The sequence below is a fragment of the Pararge aegeria genome, chromosome 4, assembly GCF_905163445.1.
Source record: "Pararge aegeria chromosome 4, ilParAegt1.1, whole genome shotgun sequence".
Classification (NCBI taxonomy): Eukaryota; Metazoa; Arthropoda; class Insecta; order Lepidoptera; family Nymphalidae; genus Pararge; species Pararge aegeria.
The window spans coordinates 9,742,196-9,757,229 of NC_053183.1; the positions used below are offsets into that span (position 1 = coordinate 9,742,196).

Genomic DNA, 15,034 nt, shown 5'->3' on the forward strand with positions numbered 1-15,034 from the left:
TTGCAATAGAGTAGCGCTCGATTAAACACTGAACCATCTCGTTAGTAAATGAGGTTCTGGCGAACTGGGATGGTGTGACTGCAGTTATCCTATTAAATTTTTATACTCTACGATTTATAACTGACAAACTTTGCTCGTATAAGTTTGATCTCTTCTTTTTTTTCAAGTATTTCTTTATTCAAATAGGCCCATAGATGGCGCTTTGGGTGTGTACATTACATAAAAAAATAAACATACCTAGTAGTAAAAAATGGTTATTATTAGATACATTAGTAAACTTAAAACTAAGTTAAGCTACAAGGGTTCCAAACCCGCATCACTATCTCACATTGTCTCTCAAAACTATTTAAAAAACAACAACAAAATTACTAATTAAAAAAAACAACCGGGTCAGTGCAATTATTGGATTCGACCTATCTGAATATCCTTCTATCATTTACGTAATTCTGGCTATAACAGAATTTTTATATCAATTACCTTCGCCCTTGAACATCTGCTGCACCAGAGGAACCACCAAAGCGTTGTTGGTTTTTAAGGAATTTGTTTATCCGCCTCTTGAATAAACTCAACAAACTTTTGAGAGAACAGATTAGATGCAAGTTTGTTCCACAATTTGTGGTGCATGCTAGAAGTGATCACATTGTACGAGTAGTAGAAGAATACCAGGCATACAGATGATCTATATCTTCTATATCTATATACCTATATAATAAAATCGTAGACTAGCCATGCATTTGCATTGAAGATTTTTGCAATAAGATAACTGAGAAACTTTAGAAATAAGAAATTGAACGTAAAAATGCAATTTTTTGAACTTTTGTCTGTTTGTCTGTAATTCTGTTGGTTTGTGCACGCAAAAACTACTAAATATTTGTAAGTGCACTTTGGCAAATATATAGCTAATACTCCGGAATAAAATAATATATACTTAAATCCGATTTTAGTCCAAACATTCCTTAACCGATTTTAGTAATTTATTTTCACTAGGATGGTTTTATAATTAGTTTCATTATGCTCACATTTTGTGAAGATCTTGTTCATATTGTGGGAAAGCAAACCCCTCACTTAAGACGTAATAAGTGCATGCAAACATGCCAGGTGAATAACTTGAATAACTTATATAAAAAAGTTGCTCATCCATCCTTTTACTGACTTAAATCAACTTTAATTGCCTAGCGCGTATGACTAACACTTCATTATTCTACTGCCATGGTGATTTAGGCTTCGATTAGTATATCACATACTTTACTCGATTATAAAGTTGCATCGTTAGTTTTACTATCCACACAAAATCTTAGCACTTTGTTTGTGTGTCTAGAACTGGCAATCCGAATAAAAGCTGCACCTGTTAAGCTACGCCGCAATCCGTAGTTAACGTGCGGAACCGCAGGGTGCAGCTAGTCTACAATGACTGTCTTATTAATAGATTTAATTTTCGTAAAAAAATGCAGCTTTATTTTCCTATAATTGTTAATAATTTGACTGACCCTCGAGGGTAATCCGATTTAAGATAAGAAGATCAGATTAGTAGTCTAAATAAAGAACTAGGTATTTTTATACTGTTTATTTAGAATCAGTGTATGTGAGATAGAAGATGAGGAATTCCGGATTGCCGTCGCAATCTCTTTATACATGAGGAAAATATTAGTGATTTTTCTTTTTCTTATTTGCTAGTATCAGCAACAGTTTTACATCTCAATAGGTAGAGAGAAACTAAAACATGTTTGTAGTTCAGGGTTCCGATTTGGCTGGTTGTGTTACGCCAAATTCGGTAAACGCAGTAAGTAATTTTTATAATACTTTCTGTATCCTGCGACAGTAAATTATGCACCTCTAAAGCCTGTGAAGTAATATTTTAGTTATTTAAACGTTGTATATATCAATGTATATACTTAAATGTATTACCTTGGTTCAAAATAAGTTACATACATACACATATAAACTGTTTTACTTATTATACCTTCCTAAGAGTTGCGATGACATTTAAAAGTGCATGCGCTACGCTGCTGCGTAGCGTATGCTACGATTAATTCTTGTGTAATACGATTAACACTTGTTATAATATCTCGAACATGCATCCAGATTTTAAGAAACGTTTATCAGCTTGACCAGTGCCGTATCTAGGAGAACCGAAAAACGTTAAGATGCCGAGTTGATATAGCAACAAAGTACTTCCTTAGAATTTTATTCTTAAAAAAATATTTTCAACCCGATTTTTTTATTTAGCCTAAGTAAGGTGAACCGATGAAGTGCTATTGCCAGTAATGCTGGATAGGCTGGTACTATGATCAATGAATAAGTATACAAGAGTATACCATGTGTAAAAGCAAAGTAGAGAGATGATGTTACTTTAACAAAAGTAAAACGTTTGGCCATAAACAACATGACTATTTATAATAACATGACTTTTATTATAGATAATATAATCTCTTTTATTATCTATAATAAAAGAGATTTATAAATTAAAAATTTATAATAAAAGAGATTTTTTTATTATCTATAATAAAAGAGATTTGAGGAAGTCTTAAAAAGCTTATTTTATTTGACTAATGAATGGTTATTTTATTAAAGATTTCTAATTTTTATGTCATATCAAGTTCGCAATTTAAATTATCTAGTAGAATTCCTTAAATTCTCTCAGAGTTCGTCAATGGCAATAATGTTTTATTAATTTCTTTAGCTTTATTCTTAATCCTACATGCCATAGCACTTAAAATGATATGCTAAGCGATAAGGCAATCCACCAGTTGAAATAGTTATAGGTATTTTTTAGGGATTCTTGTAGGGATTTCATATTTTCGCTTGGGTCCAACGGTTATCTTCAACTGTCTGTGTGTGTGTGTGTAATGTTGCCTGACAATTAATTGTCTGTAAAGTTACCGACACTGCACTATGCAGTGTTGATCACTATTCCAACCTCAGTGCCATCTGTCCATTGAGCTATATTTGCCCTGCTATGCCGGTTTCACGCTTTTAAACTGATGTCCTTATTCCAAATTTGATCACGATAAGACACTTCTTGCATAACTCTTTCCATCGCGCTTTAAGAAGGTTCCCGTAGTTGTCCTGAAAAGAAGCGAAAGTTAAGCGATTGGCCAAGGACAAGAATATAGATAGTGAGCCTTCTTATCACTTGGGCAATTATGTTGCAGAGTGATAAAAAAAAAAGGCTTCAGATAGACTAATAATATTATTTGTGCAACTTCCAATGGCTTCCATTCGCCTGACACAATTGTAATCAATGAAGGCATTTATAACAGTTCGTTTGCTAGTAACTTGTGAGTTTTCTCTCACATAGACCTACCGAAGTGCCCGATGAAGAAGTAAAAGATTTTATACTTTATCTATTGATACTTTGTAGCACTTTGGTTTGCACTTTGTCTACTATAAAGTTACACCAATGCACTTACTTTTTTAATTACTTTTTACACATCAATTTATATATTTTATGTAATGATCTTTAAAGTTAAATGAGTTGCAATGTTTACTACCATAAATAACTATGTTACATTTTTATCTGCAGGTTCTTTACTGTAATGGATAAAGTTATGAGCAACATTTGTCCGGCATTTTCTCTTTGAAAGAACGAGTGTTATACTCGTACAAAAAACGACTACGCTTTTCTTTCTTTATAATTTACTCTATTTTGAAAGTTTTTATTACTCGATTTTGAAAGTGCTTGTTTCAAAGTTTAGTTACAATATGATCGGGCAAGCGAAAAGCAATTTCTGTCATAACTGACTTTGATAAAAAGATAAGGTTTACTCGTTGAGAAGATTCTCTGTGGTGCATAAGCTCTACAGAAAGAAAGCTACCGGCAAATTTAAATATATGTTCATAAGATCAGTTCAAATGTTTATACGGTAGAAGACTACAAAAAGACAAAGAGACACACGTTTATAGTGTTTTTAATAAATTAAATAATAAATTCTTATATGTAGGTATAAGCGTTTTTTTGGATATCATGGTTGTAAAGTAAGGGATGAAAGGTTCTACTGATTTTTTTTATTACTAAGTCTACAAACCTGAAATAAAGAACATTTATTATTTTGTATTTTGTAGACTTGGTAATAAAAAAAACAGTCCAAACTTTCATCCCTTATATCACATATTCATCCCATATGCTGCAATCCTAGTTTGACTACCTTAAGTCATCGCTCTCTTTTTCTTCTTCTACTGGGCCGGTTTCTGGATTTCACACTTCTGTTCTGTTGTACGTACTCATCCCTGTCTCATTAGCCAATTTATTTATGACTAGCTGTTGCCCGCGAATTCGTCTGCGTTTGATTTTGTTTTTTGATGTGGCATTAAATTTAGTTATAGATCTAAAAAAATTAAAGTATTCAGTATCTAGCGATACTGAATACTTTAATTTTTTTAGCCTTAAATGAGGGGTTTGCTGTTGTCCGCTGAAGAGTTTTGTCGTCTATCTCCAACCACAGTTTGAACAAAATTAAACACATATTATAACCTCTATAGTACAAAAACAATTATTTAAATCGGTAATAATTTGTCGGAGTTATGGTGTAAAATCGTCAAACACTGATCCCCTCTCCCAAAGGAACCAAGCTTAATGTCGGGATAAAAAGTATCCTATATTACTTCTAACACTTCGAAGAATATGTGTACAAAGTTTTTGCTTGAAAGCGTAACAAACAAACTTACATTCACATTTATAATATTAGTAGGGATAGGGATTATTAACATGAAACCCCTATTTGCCCGCTTACATAAAATATTTTCTGTACTGATGTATATACATTAAAATAATTTTTTTCTAAATTTCTGGTGTCTAGTCTTGATAGTCTAAAAAAAAAGCTTAAACTTTCATCCCCTATTTTACCACCCTTCAAGATTACTTTTTGAGACAAAAGATAGCCTATGGCCATCTCCAGCATATAGTCTCTGCTTGCCAAGTTTCATTATCATCCGTTCAGCCAAACAGACAAACAGAAGTTACATTCGCACTTCTTTTTTGAAGTCGCTTAAAAACAGCAACGTACGATCGATGATAATTATCGGATAAATAAAAATAAAAATTAAGGACGAATTTGTTAAATCATCTTAGAATCACCGAGATGGTTTTGGAACGGAAAAGCGCTTTTTGTAAGAAAACTTTGCCGCTCCACGATCCTCTTAAGCGAAGTTTAAACCGGGCGTTAGCATGTAATGTGAGAGTCCGAAAGTTGTTCGTCATAATTAAAGGCCCCCAGCTCGGAAAATTAATATTCTCTTTCTGCGGTCGCTGCGAGTTGTGGAATGAACTTATGTGGTACGCCAGTCACGAGGTTAAAATTTATAATATTATTGTGGCGTTAAATGATGCCTCTAATAGCACTATTATTTTACTTCACATTCATTAAAGTTACTTTTTTATGTTGCTTGATTTAATATTGTCTAAACTCTAGTTAAATCTATCATGTACCTAATGTATTGTTTTTTCATTAATTACTCAATAGCACATTCTAAGCTGCCCCAGGAGCCCCTGAATATTTTTTCATGAAATGTTGCGAGCAGTATGAGTATGAAAACTAACAATCCAGTTCCAGTTCCAGTCTTAAGGATGAAATGAATGAATGAATGAAATGAAATTTATTTATTTGCCCACAAAATCGCTTAAAATTATAATACAAAAATATATCTTACAAAAAGCATGTGGACAAATAGGGTTCCACCTCAGCACGAAGCCGCAGCGAGCTGCAGCGCTGGTTTTCAGGGGGACCCTGTGTGCTCACAGACGTGTTTGCGACTGCATCATCCATGCCACAGTCTATACATAATAAAAATAAAATTAAAAATAAAATATGGTGGGGAATATAAAATTTACAGATCTAAACCAAGAAGCCTACCACAGGCAGTGTCCATGGTAACGCTAGATACTTCGTCTGTACATACGCCAGAAACAAATTACAGATTACAGCCCTGCTACTATAGTATGTTTTCACACACAAACGCATACGGTTACGCAACTGATTCAAAGAAAAGCCTCATTAATGTCGATTTAAGAACTATAAATTTTAAGAACTATAATATGGTTGCCGGAGTTATTACAGGAACATAAGGCCAACCACCTATACGACTCAGGTTGCCCTGTAGGGCATTTTTCTTGCATGCCCTGCGTAGTGTTGCTCTTAACATAAGGTGGGCCATTAGCCTGGTCCGTCAATTATTCGTATAAAAAAAATTGTTTCCGCAATACTGAAAATTTTAACATGTGAATTTAACAGACAACAGGCCGTGGGTAGACGTCAGCATTCAGTACTCATAGTATAAGATTTGCATGCTCGCAATCGTAGAGTGGTTTTCGAGTATCAAAAGTTGTAATGTCAAAGTAAAATGGACCTAATGACGCTTGCTTAGAGGCTAATATTCTTTGATTCTGTTTTTATTTCGCTAACGAAAAGAGGCATTACTTCTATTTTATTTTGATGCAAATATCGATAGTCGGAACTAACCTTTGATTAGGAGCACACCAGTCAGCTAACTTAGAGTACAGACCGTGTAAGGTGGGCGCGAATCGCGGTAAAAAAAACCCGCGCCTTACCTAGAAATTTCCATCATTCGGGGTGGCCATTAATGTACTCGGCAAATTCACAAGTCGCAAGAGTACTTTGACAAGACCTTTTCACTTTGCTGGCCATAATGCCATACAAACCATTTGTAGCAAAAGAACACAATGCGTTAATAAATGGTGTAAATCTTACAGTTTTGTTAATTTGTGTTATACATAAATCTCTAATATGAACTAAATTAGCAGTTCTTAAAATAGTGCTATAATTTTCCACAAAGGGCACTGTGAAAGGAATAAATACTTTAAGATCTGTCAATTTAGATTAGTTTATTTTAGACATTTGGGTACCACAAATTTGGCATCTTTAAATTTTTTTTTTATTACTATGTATTTTGCAATATAACTGTGTACTTATAGTAATGATAATCACAGTAAAATGGATTCACAAGATGATGAATGGTGAATTTCAAAACGTACGATACGCATTGTAAATAACTGGCGTGCTCTACCGTTTTGTTGAAAGGTGGAACCCGATTCAACAACTTATCGCTTAATTTATGAGTGGGTAAGTACAACCGATTTATGTCCAAGTTTCGATATTCAAGGTAACGTTTAGGTAGATAGTGGGGAATCAGATTACTAAGGAGGTAAAAAGAAACACTAAGTGATGAAGATTTAATAAATTTGCCCGCCCCCAGCATTTCCCGGATATTATTGTGCAGTAGATATCGTTGGAAAGTACTGAGAAGGATTTGAAATGCAGCAAGCTTGGCCGGTTAGCAAAAACGAAGCAATTATGTAACGACGTCAACGAATTAGTGTTTGTGCTGGCTGCTCGCCAAGTACACGGTATGGCGCAGGTTGGGGGGGTTGTGGGGGGTGCATAGTTCGGTCATGAACTGTATCGAGATATCGATAATAAACTCGATACCTACGCGTGCTGCGTCAAAACTCGTGAGTTTATGTTTTTGTACGCAGTTATAATTTATACGTTACGTAAATAATGCATAATGATCTTCATTACTAAAATTATAAATGCGATGTTCTGTCGGTTGTTTGGGTCTTACTTATACCCGCAGCAACGGACTAAGGGACTAACAAATTGATGTTAAAGATTTTTAACATATACAGCTTAAGTGAAATAGGCATATCTTTTTTTGAAAAAAATTACCTCATATTAGTAGCTAAGTATGTTTTTACAAACAGCGAATTCTTTCCAATTTTTAAGATAAAGTATAATACGCCTTAAAAAAAGGGAGTTATGAAATTACTAATTGAATCTAATTAGTAATTTCTTACCTACCTTAAAATTATTAGCAAATTTCTTAATCAGAAAATTTCCCATGGGTCATCTGGAAGTCTTCGCGTACGCAGTCGTTGGCAATCGCTAGTAAATTAAGTATACAAAGAATACGGTCTTATAAATTTATTTGTAAAGAGAACATGAAATCACAAAAATGCTAAAATATTAAAATCTAGTTAATCTTAAACAACTTCAAATTATTTAAATATGTTGATTAGTATTATCATAATAACTCGAGTACCAATCGTTAATTTGTGTACCTCGTATAGTCTAAAAGGTTAATTTCCATTTTATTCCGGAAATTATATATAGGTATCAACTATCGACACACTACAGGGCACGGGTCTCCTGCCACAATGAGAAGGGGTTAAGGCCGTAGTCCACCACGCTGGCCCAGTGCGGATTGGCGAAAAGTTTCGAAAAGCTGTCGGTAATTTCAAAATACTACCTTTCATTGAGCATGATGTGGAAAGGCTTGGTTGGTTTTAACTTTCAGAGGCATATAAAGACTGCAATGTAAGAATATCCCAGTTAGGTCAAAGCGTTCAAATATACTAATAGCAACCGTACTCTTAACTTTACAAGTTATAGATATTTTTGTTTTGTTGTTTGCTGTCATGTTTTCAATTAATTTACCTTCCCAACTTTTTACAATATCAATTATCCTGTCTTTTAAAATCTCACTCCTCGGCACAGGTCTCCTATCTCATAGGCTTTTAAAGCATGATGATCCAATGCAAATCCAATGCGGGTTGGCGGGCTTCAACGAATATTATAACATTTAAGGGTCTATATACACCGTGTCGTAACTCTTCGCGACGATACGAGCCTATGCTTGTGTAATCTGACTAAGTGTTTTTATTATTATTTTTTCTTTTGTCATCAATTAATTGGGCGTATGTAACTATTGTGTAACATTGCATGTCAAATTACTGGCAATACACAGTACCTACCCTAAACCAATATGTAAAATCTTATTGACGTGTATTTTGCAATAAATGATTATTATTATTATTATTAAATTGGCACCGCAACGTCTATCGTAACGCCGCTTTAGGCTACGTTTCTACATGTGTCAGGATGCGTAGCGAGGGATCGACTTCATCAGAATCAAGCTAATAACTTCGCTTACGTCTAGCCCTAGCAGCTTTTATTCAAACAAAACAAGCGAATGGTGTGTTCTGAAAACTGAGGCAAGCTAAAAAATAGCTGTTAGTAGCTCGCACATCTCTGATGGAAACATCTCCGCTCGCACATCTCATACCGCTCAGCTACCTAGCACATGACGGGTGGAAGCACAGCCTTAAGCAGTGACGCTGCTTAAATCCACGCGTTAATACCTAATGCCTAAATACTTTACAATTTCATCATAAAAATGGTTATTGAATTTAGATTTTTTTTTCAATTATATTTTTTAGCTAACTTACGATTCGATATTCTCGTAGTTTTATCAGTAGGAGTCATTATCGTAGCATTGTTTGAGTTGGAACTGAAAACATTGATACCTATTGTGTAGTTGCTGAATAATACTGGTCGAGCATTGTTTTTATCGCAGATAGCTCTTCGCGCTTGAATAATTCCATCTGATTCAAGTACGGTGCAGAGTTTTGTAGTGGGTTGCAAGAGTCGAGAACAGAAGATTTCTCAATTAAAAATGTATTTGAATACAATGAACGTTAAAAATTAGAGGACACGCGTTTTTGACACTTATTATTAGAGATTACAAAACATAAATAATTACCTACTTCTATAATTTACCTTTTACTTGGATTTTAAATGTTTTTGGATATTAAATTAACATGAAATTTATTCTTATCAAATTAACTTCAAATACAGAATCTATGTTTTCTACTTTTGTGTTATTGTTACAACGTTATAAGCAGGTATGCCTATACATCGTATGATATCTCGTAAACCTTGGTTAAAGAGATCTATAACCTATGCTTTTAATTCATCTATAAATACAGTAGATTATACTAACATCTTTAAATTAAAAACCTCTATAAAAGAGGTATATAAATACAAAAACAGTTGTATGAGGGAAACGTGGAGACAAAAGTCCCATCGTAGCGCCGTCGTGTCACACAAACTCGTCATCTTTATATATTAAATGGTGTTGTATGTGTGTTCGTATTTATTCTTTCCATAAATGACTTGACGGTTTTCGTGAATAGTTCTCTTCTTGCTTTACTTGGAAATGCTCGGTAGCGCTGTTGTCGAGCTACAGATTGCTTTAATATTCGGACCGAATTTTTTAAGGAACTCTTTTTTTTTAATATGTATCTTATACTATAACATGTTTATCGAATTTATTAGCCTCCTAGCTTCTCTTAATAATTTTTAATTCAAGTTGAGTCTGTCATGGCAGAACAAAAAGGCCAATTCTATGGCACACAATAACACTACTAAACGAAATTGATGGGTCTAAAAATATCTAAAAATAGCATCATCCTTCTCTCAATATTTTACTATATTTTATTTCATAATTATACAATAATTTTGGACTTGTCAATTTTGTTTAGTCTTGAGTTTTGTGTCAGAATAAGCACTTAAGTCTGCCTACCGAAACCTCTAATATCCTCGGGTAAAGGAATTTTATCTCAGCTGATTTCTTCTTCTGTATGTGTGTCAATTAACTCCTCCTAAACGGTAGGACCGATTTGGATGAAATATTGTATCTTTATTCCAATGGATTCCTGGATGGTTTTGAAATACAATTTAACCCGGCTGGTGGTGGCGTTGCTTTACTGGACAGGACAACATCTGCGGGAGCACTAGTATTATAACGTTAGTTTGTTTTAGATCTATAAAATAAAGCAAACTCTGCAGCTTTCCTATTGCACCTAAGTACACGATGATGAAACCGCAGTGCTTCGTATTGTCATATTATCTTTCAGATTATGTATTAAAGGATTACCTTTTTTCGCTACAACTTTACGTTCTAACCAATATGACTATGGTAGTAATAAATAGTCTAACACGTGTAGCGTTTTGCTCCCGCCTAGTAGGTACAAATCGCTCGCAGCGTGATATGTCGAAGCGAGTAGCTACTGACATATTATATCATATTCAACTACTCAGTTTTATTGCTACAAATATAGAAGTTTAGATTTATATAATGTAGTGAACTATGACAATATTAAAAGTCTAAAACGTGTGCCATTTGCTCTTGCTTAGTATATCTCGCTTAGCGTTCCATTTTTATAGTGAAACGACATCATCGTGATTATCTTTATCAAACCATTACCGGTCTACAACAAGGCACGGGTCTCGTCTCAGAATAAGAAGGATTTATTCCGGAGACAAAATGTTAGCATGTTTCTTAAAACTGAAATATTTTGTAAATAATAATATAAGTGCATTATTAAGTGCATCGCTGGCATTATTCGCGCTATAATTTCCATTGAAACCTTTTTATTAATTAATCTGTGATGAAGCAAAAAATAGTAAACATGCGGTAAAGCATGAAGTAAACAGTTAAATTAGATAAACATTTTTTATTAGATACACGTTTATTGCATACAATCGCTTGCGGCATGAAAATAGTTTTGTTAATTTCCTTCAATTAAACCTAATTAATATTCAATTAAACCTAATTAATAGCCCATTGATGTGGGAACTGAGTTTCAACTCGCGCACCTCTAACTTTTTGTTATGCTTGTTTATAATTGTAGCTCATTAAAGCAACACTGGCTGTAACGGTGAAGGGAAACATCATGACGAAACCGGCATGCCTAAGAGTTCTCTATAACGTTCTCAAAATCGTGTGAAGTCTACCAATCCGCACTTGGCCAGCGTGGTGGACTACGGCCTTCTTATTAAGTCGCTTCATCGAGAACGGCCAGTTTGTGCAGTTGTTAGTGAATCTGCTTTTTGAATCTAAGGCTGTAGGTTCGATTCTCATTATTGAAAAAAATGGTTGTGTGATTATAAGTTTTTAAGTTTAAAACATATTGATAAGTTATGCTAGTACCCCTAACACAATCTATGCTTACTTTGGAGATTGATGGCGATATGTGTATTGTCGCAGTATATCTATTTGTTTTCTTCTGAGAAGAACTCTTGCCCTGAAGTGGGCCGGTAATGGGTTGACAATGAAGATGACGTGCAAAGGCAGTTTATAGAAGTTGGATTCGAGTTTACACCTAGCACGTAGCTTCAATTGGGCTCAGGTAATGGTACCCAATTATTAGTTGACACAAATAATCAGTTGTTATTCATAACGGTATCTAACCGCTGCCTAAGGTGCTCTAAAAGGCATGGAGGAAAAGTACCAAGGGTCGAACTTTCTTTTATTTACCGATTTGCACTATGGAGTTAGGCTATACCTGGTGGGATTGCCTAGTCCAATATCACATGTAATAGAATATTGTTTGGAAACGGTGTTTCAAACAATATTCTATTACAATATCTCATACAACAGGAGGCATTGTGAAGCTATATGAACACATGTAGCCCTCGGCTATTGCATAACGGCACTTTCAATACATTGTCTATCTGTGTACAACACGAAAATATGTTAAGCAAGTAATATTTTTTTAAACACGAAACAGTTATGCCAACTTACTTTAGTTTGACAGACGGACTGATGTGATTTTTGTATAGATGTAGTTTATGGTTCAGAAAAATAATAAATAAATATACTACGACAATACACACATCGCCATCTAGTCCCAAAGTAAGCTTAGCTTGTGTTATGGGTACTAAGATAACTGATGAATAATTTTTATGAATAATATACATAAATACTTATAATATATAGATAAACACTCAGACACTGAAAACATTTATGTTCATCACACAAATATTGTCCAGTTGTGGGAATCGAACCCACGGCCTTGGACTCAGAAAGCAGGGTCGCTGCCCACTGCGCCAATCCGCCGTCAAATAATAATGCCCGTATCACGCTCGTATGATGAAATTCTGTTATTTCTCTCTTCGTTCTACAATTTTTAAGCTTAAGGTCTTATTTTTTTATTTCTTTGATTTATTTTTATCCTCCGTATACTTACAGCTAGCCAAAACGTATATTAAGTTAGTTTCAGATGTACGTAACAAAATTATTATTTGTCTTATTAGTTAAATTGATCGCATAACTAAACTTATACTAAATATGTCTATTTCTTGGTGCTGAGCAATCAGATTGTCAAGCAACGAGAGTCCGCCAAATGTTGAAGCATTAAGAGCATAATGCGATTGGGATTAGAAAATAAAGTTTATCTATCTATCTATAAAAAAAAAACTTGCTATGATTACATGATTCTAATTTAATCATATAAAACTGCTTAATGACAAGGTTGCTTGGAAGCATCCGGCTCCGCTTTCAGCTCTCACAAGATAGAAAAATGAATGTTAAAATGCAAAATGTAAATTGTTGATGTTGGAAAAGAGCAACTGCTGAGTTTCTTGCCGGCTTCTTCTCGGTAGAATCTGCCTTCCGAACCGGTGGTAGAATCACTACAAACAGACAGACTTGACGTTTCAAAAGTGCTTATATTAGGCCTACTTGAAATAAATGAATTTTGAATTTGAATTTGAATTTGAATTTAATAATGAACTATTAAATTGAACGAGTATAAATAAAAACCTGTAGATGCAGATAATGCGAACTGCGTGCAGTAAAATGAACTTTCAAGCCTTTTTAAAGCCTGGTTTATTGCCATTGTAAGTACCTACACGTTTCAAACGACTATATTGAAAAATCCTACACATCGTTACCATAAAGGTAATTAATTCTTCTCGAAATTTATACTTGTTACTAGTATGATTTGTATTAATTACTTTTCAAGGAAATATCTGAAGACCAAAGATGAGACAAATTTAGACAGGGTAGTTAAATAATTTAGTTAGAAACACTTATTTCTCTATATTGAACGTTGTAATTATTTATTATTTATTTGTCAGTAAAACATAAAAGCAGCTCAATGGTAATGCGAAAATGGAAACTCACAGAAAGAGTCAAACTGCGAGTTCCCGATCTTGCAAGACATGTGTTAGTAATTATTTTATTTGTTCAAATTAGAATGATAATTCCCGGACCCGAAAAACTATAAAAGCTTATTTGTGATTACTACTGTTTTCTAAACACTGCTATGCCAGTAAAAAAATGGCTTTTTCTGTTATACATTTTTTTGATTTTTCACTCTTGCAAACTTCGGAGAAAAAGAGGATAGAGGGCGATTTTTTTTTATGGATTGTCAAAAACTATGCGATTAAAAAATCATGAATAACAAAATGAAGCTCTACGTTTAAAAACTCACTTTGACTGTGGACTCCACTTTATTCTTTTTACCCCTTTAGTTGTTATTTTTCTTTAGACTATTGACTATTCAAAGTACCTATTCTCGAATTCTTTAAGGGAAAAATCATGAGTAGTTACTAAAATATTATGTAGACGGACAAATACTATAAAAGGATTTATTTTTACCTTTTGTTAAGAAACTTAAAAACCGTTTGTTGTTGAAACTGAAAAATGTTATTTTCATATTATGTTTATCCTTTTTACCTGTGCGGAGTGCACACCGCTTACCAGTGATGAAGACTAATACAATAGCGCGCCATTTTCAATCCCTCAATAGACTGAAATCAGGCCAGGGCTAGCACTGTACGGGGCCTACCCGCTTGTAGAGCCTATTGAGTACTGTAAAATCTCTTTTTCATACAAACTAGCAGTGATGATATTACCCCTGTCGGGATAGGCCTCTCAAACCACACACGTAAAATTTCTAATATTTGTATCATCATCATATAAACCATTACCGGCCCATTACAGGGCGCAGGTCTCCTCCAAAAATGAGAAGGGGCGCACTCCAGCACTATGGTCCAGTGTGGCCTTCCAATCCAGACGCCTTCTAGAATAAATATATTTGCATAGCAAAAATTAAATAAAACTGAAAAAATTAAAAACATTTTTCTAACGAGCAGGGAAGTCAAAATTTGAGGTTTCTACGTCAGTACATAGAATCAATTGATGTCTACGTCAAGGATCACATGAAATAAACTCATTTTGAAAATCCCATAATATGTGTTTTTTTAAAACTAGGTTTTTGTATACGTATTTTTATATACGGTATTGTGGCCTGTGGGCTCATCTGGAACACCGTATAGCTATATTTTAAAGTTTAAATGTAAATGTATATTTATGTATGTATATGTATGTATATTTTAAATGTAAGAAAAAAAAAATGAATGAACTTTTTACAAGTTATACGTAACTGCAC

The 15,034-nt window shown here is 34.0% G+C and overlaps 1 protein-coding gene across 1 annotated transcript in view; it reads left to right on the forward strand.

The window, feature by feature from the left end:
* Positions 1 to 15,034, forward strand: part of LOC120623239 — an 88,435-nt gene that overhangs the window by 22,305 nt on the left and 51,096 nt on the right. The gene's annotated exons all lie outside the window — the stretch shown is intronic.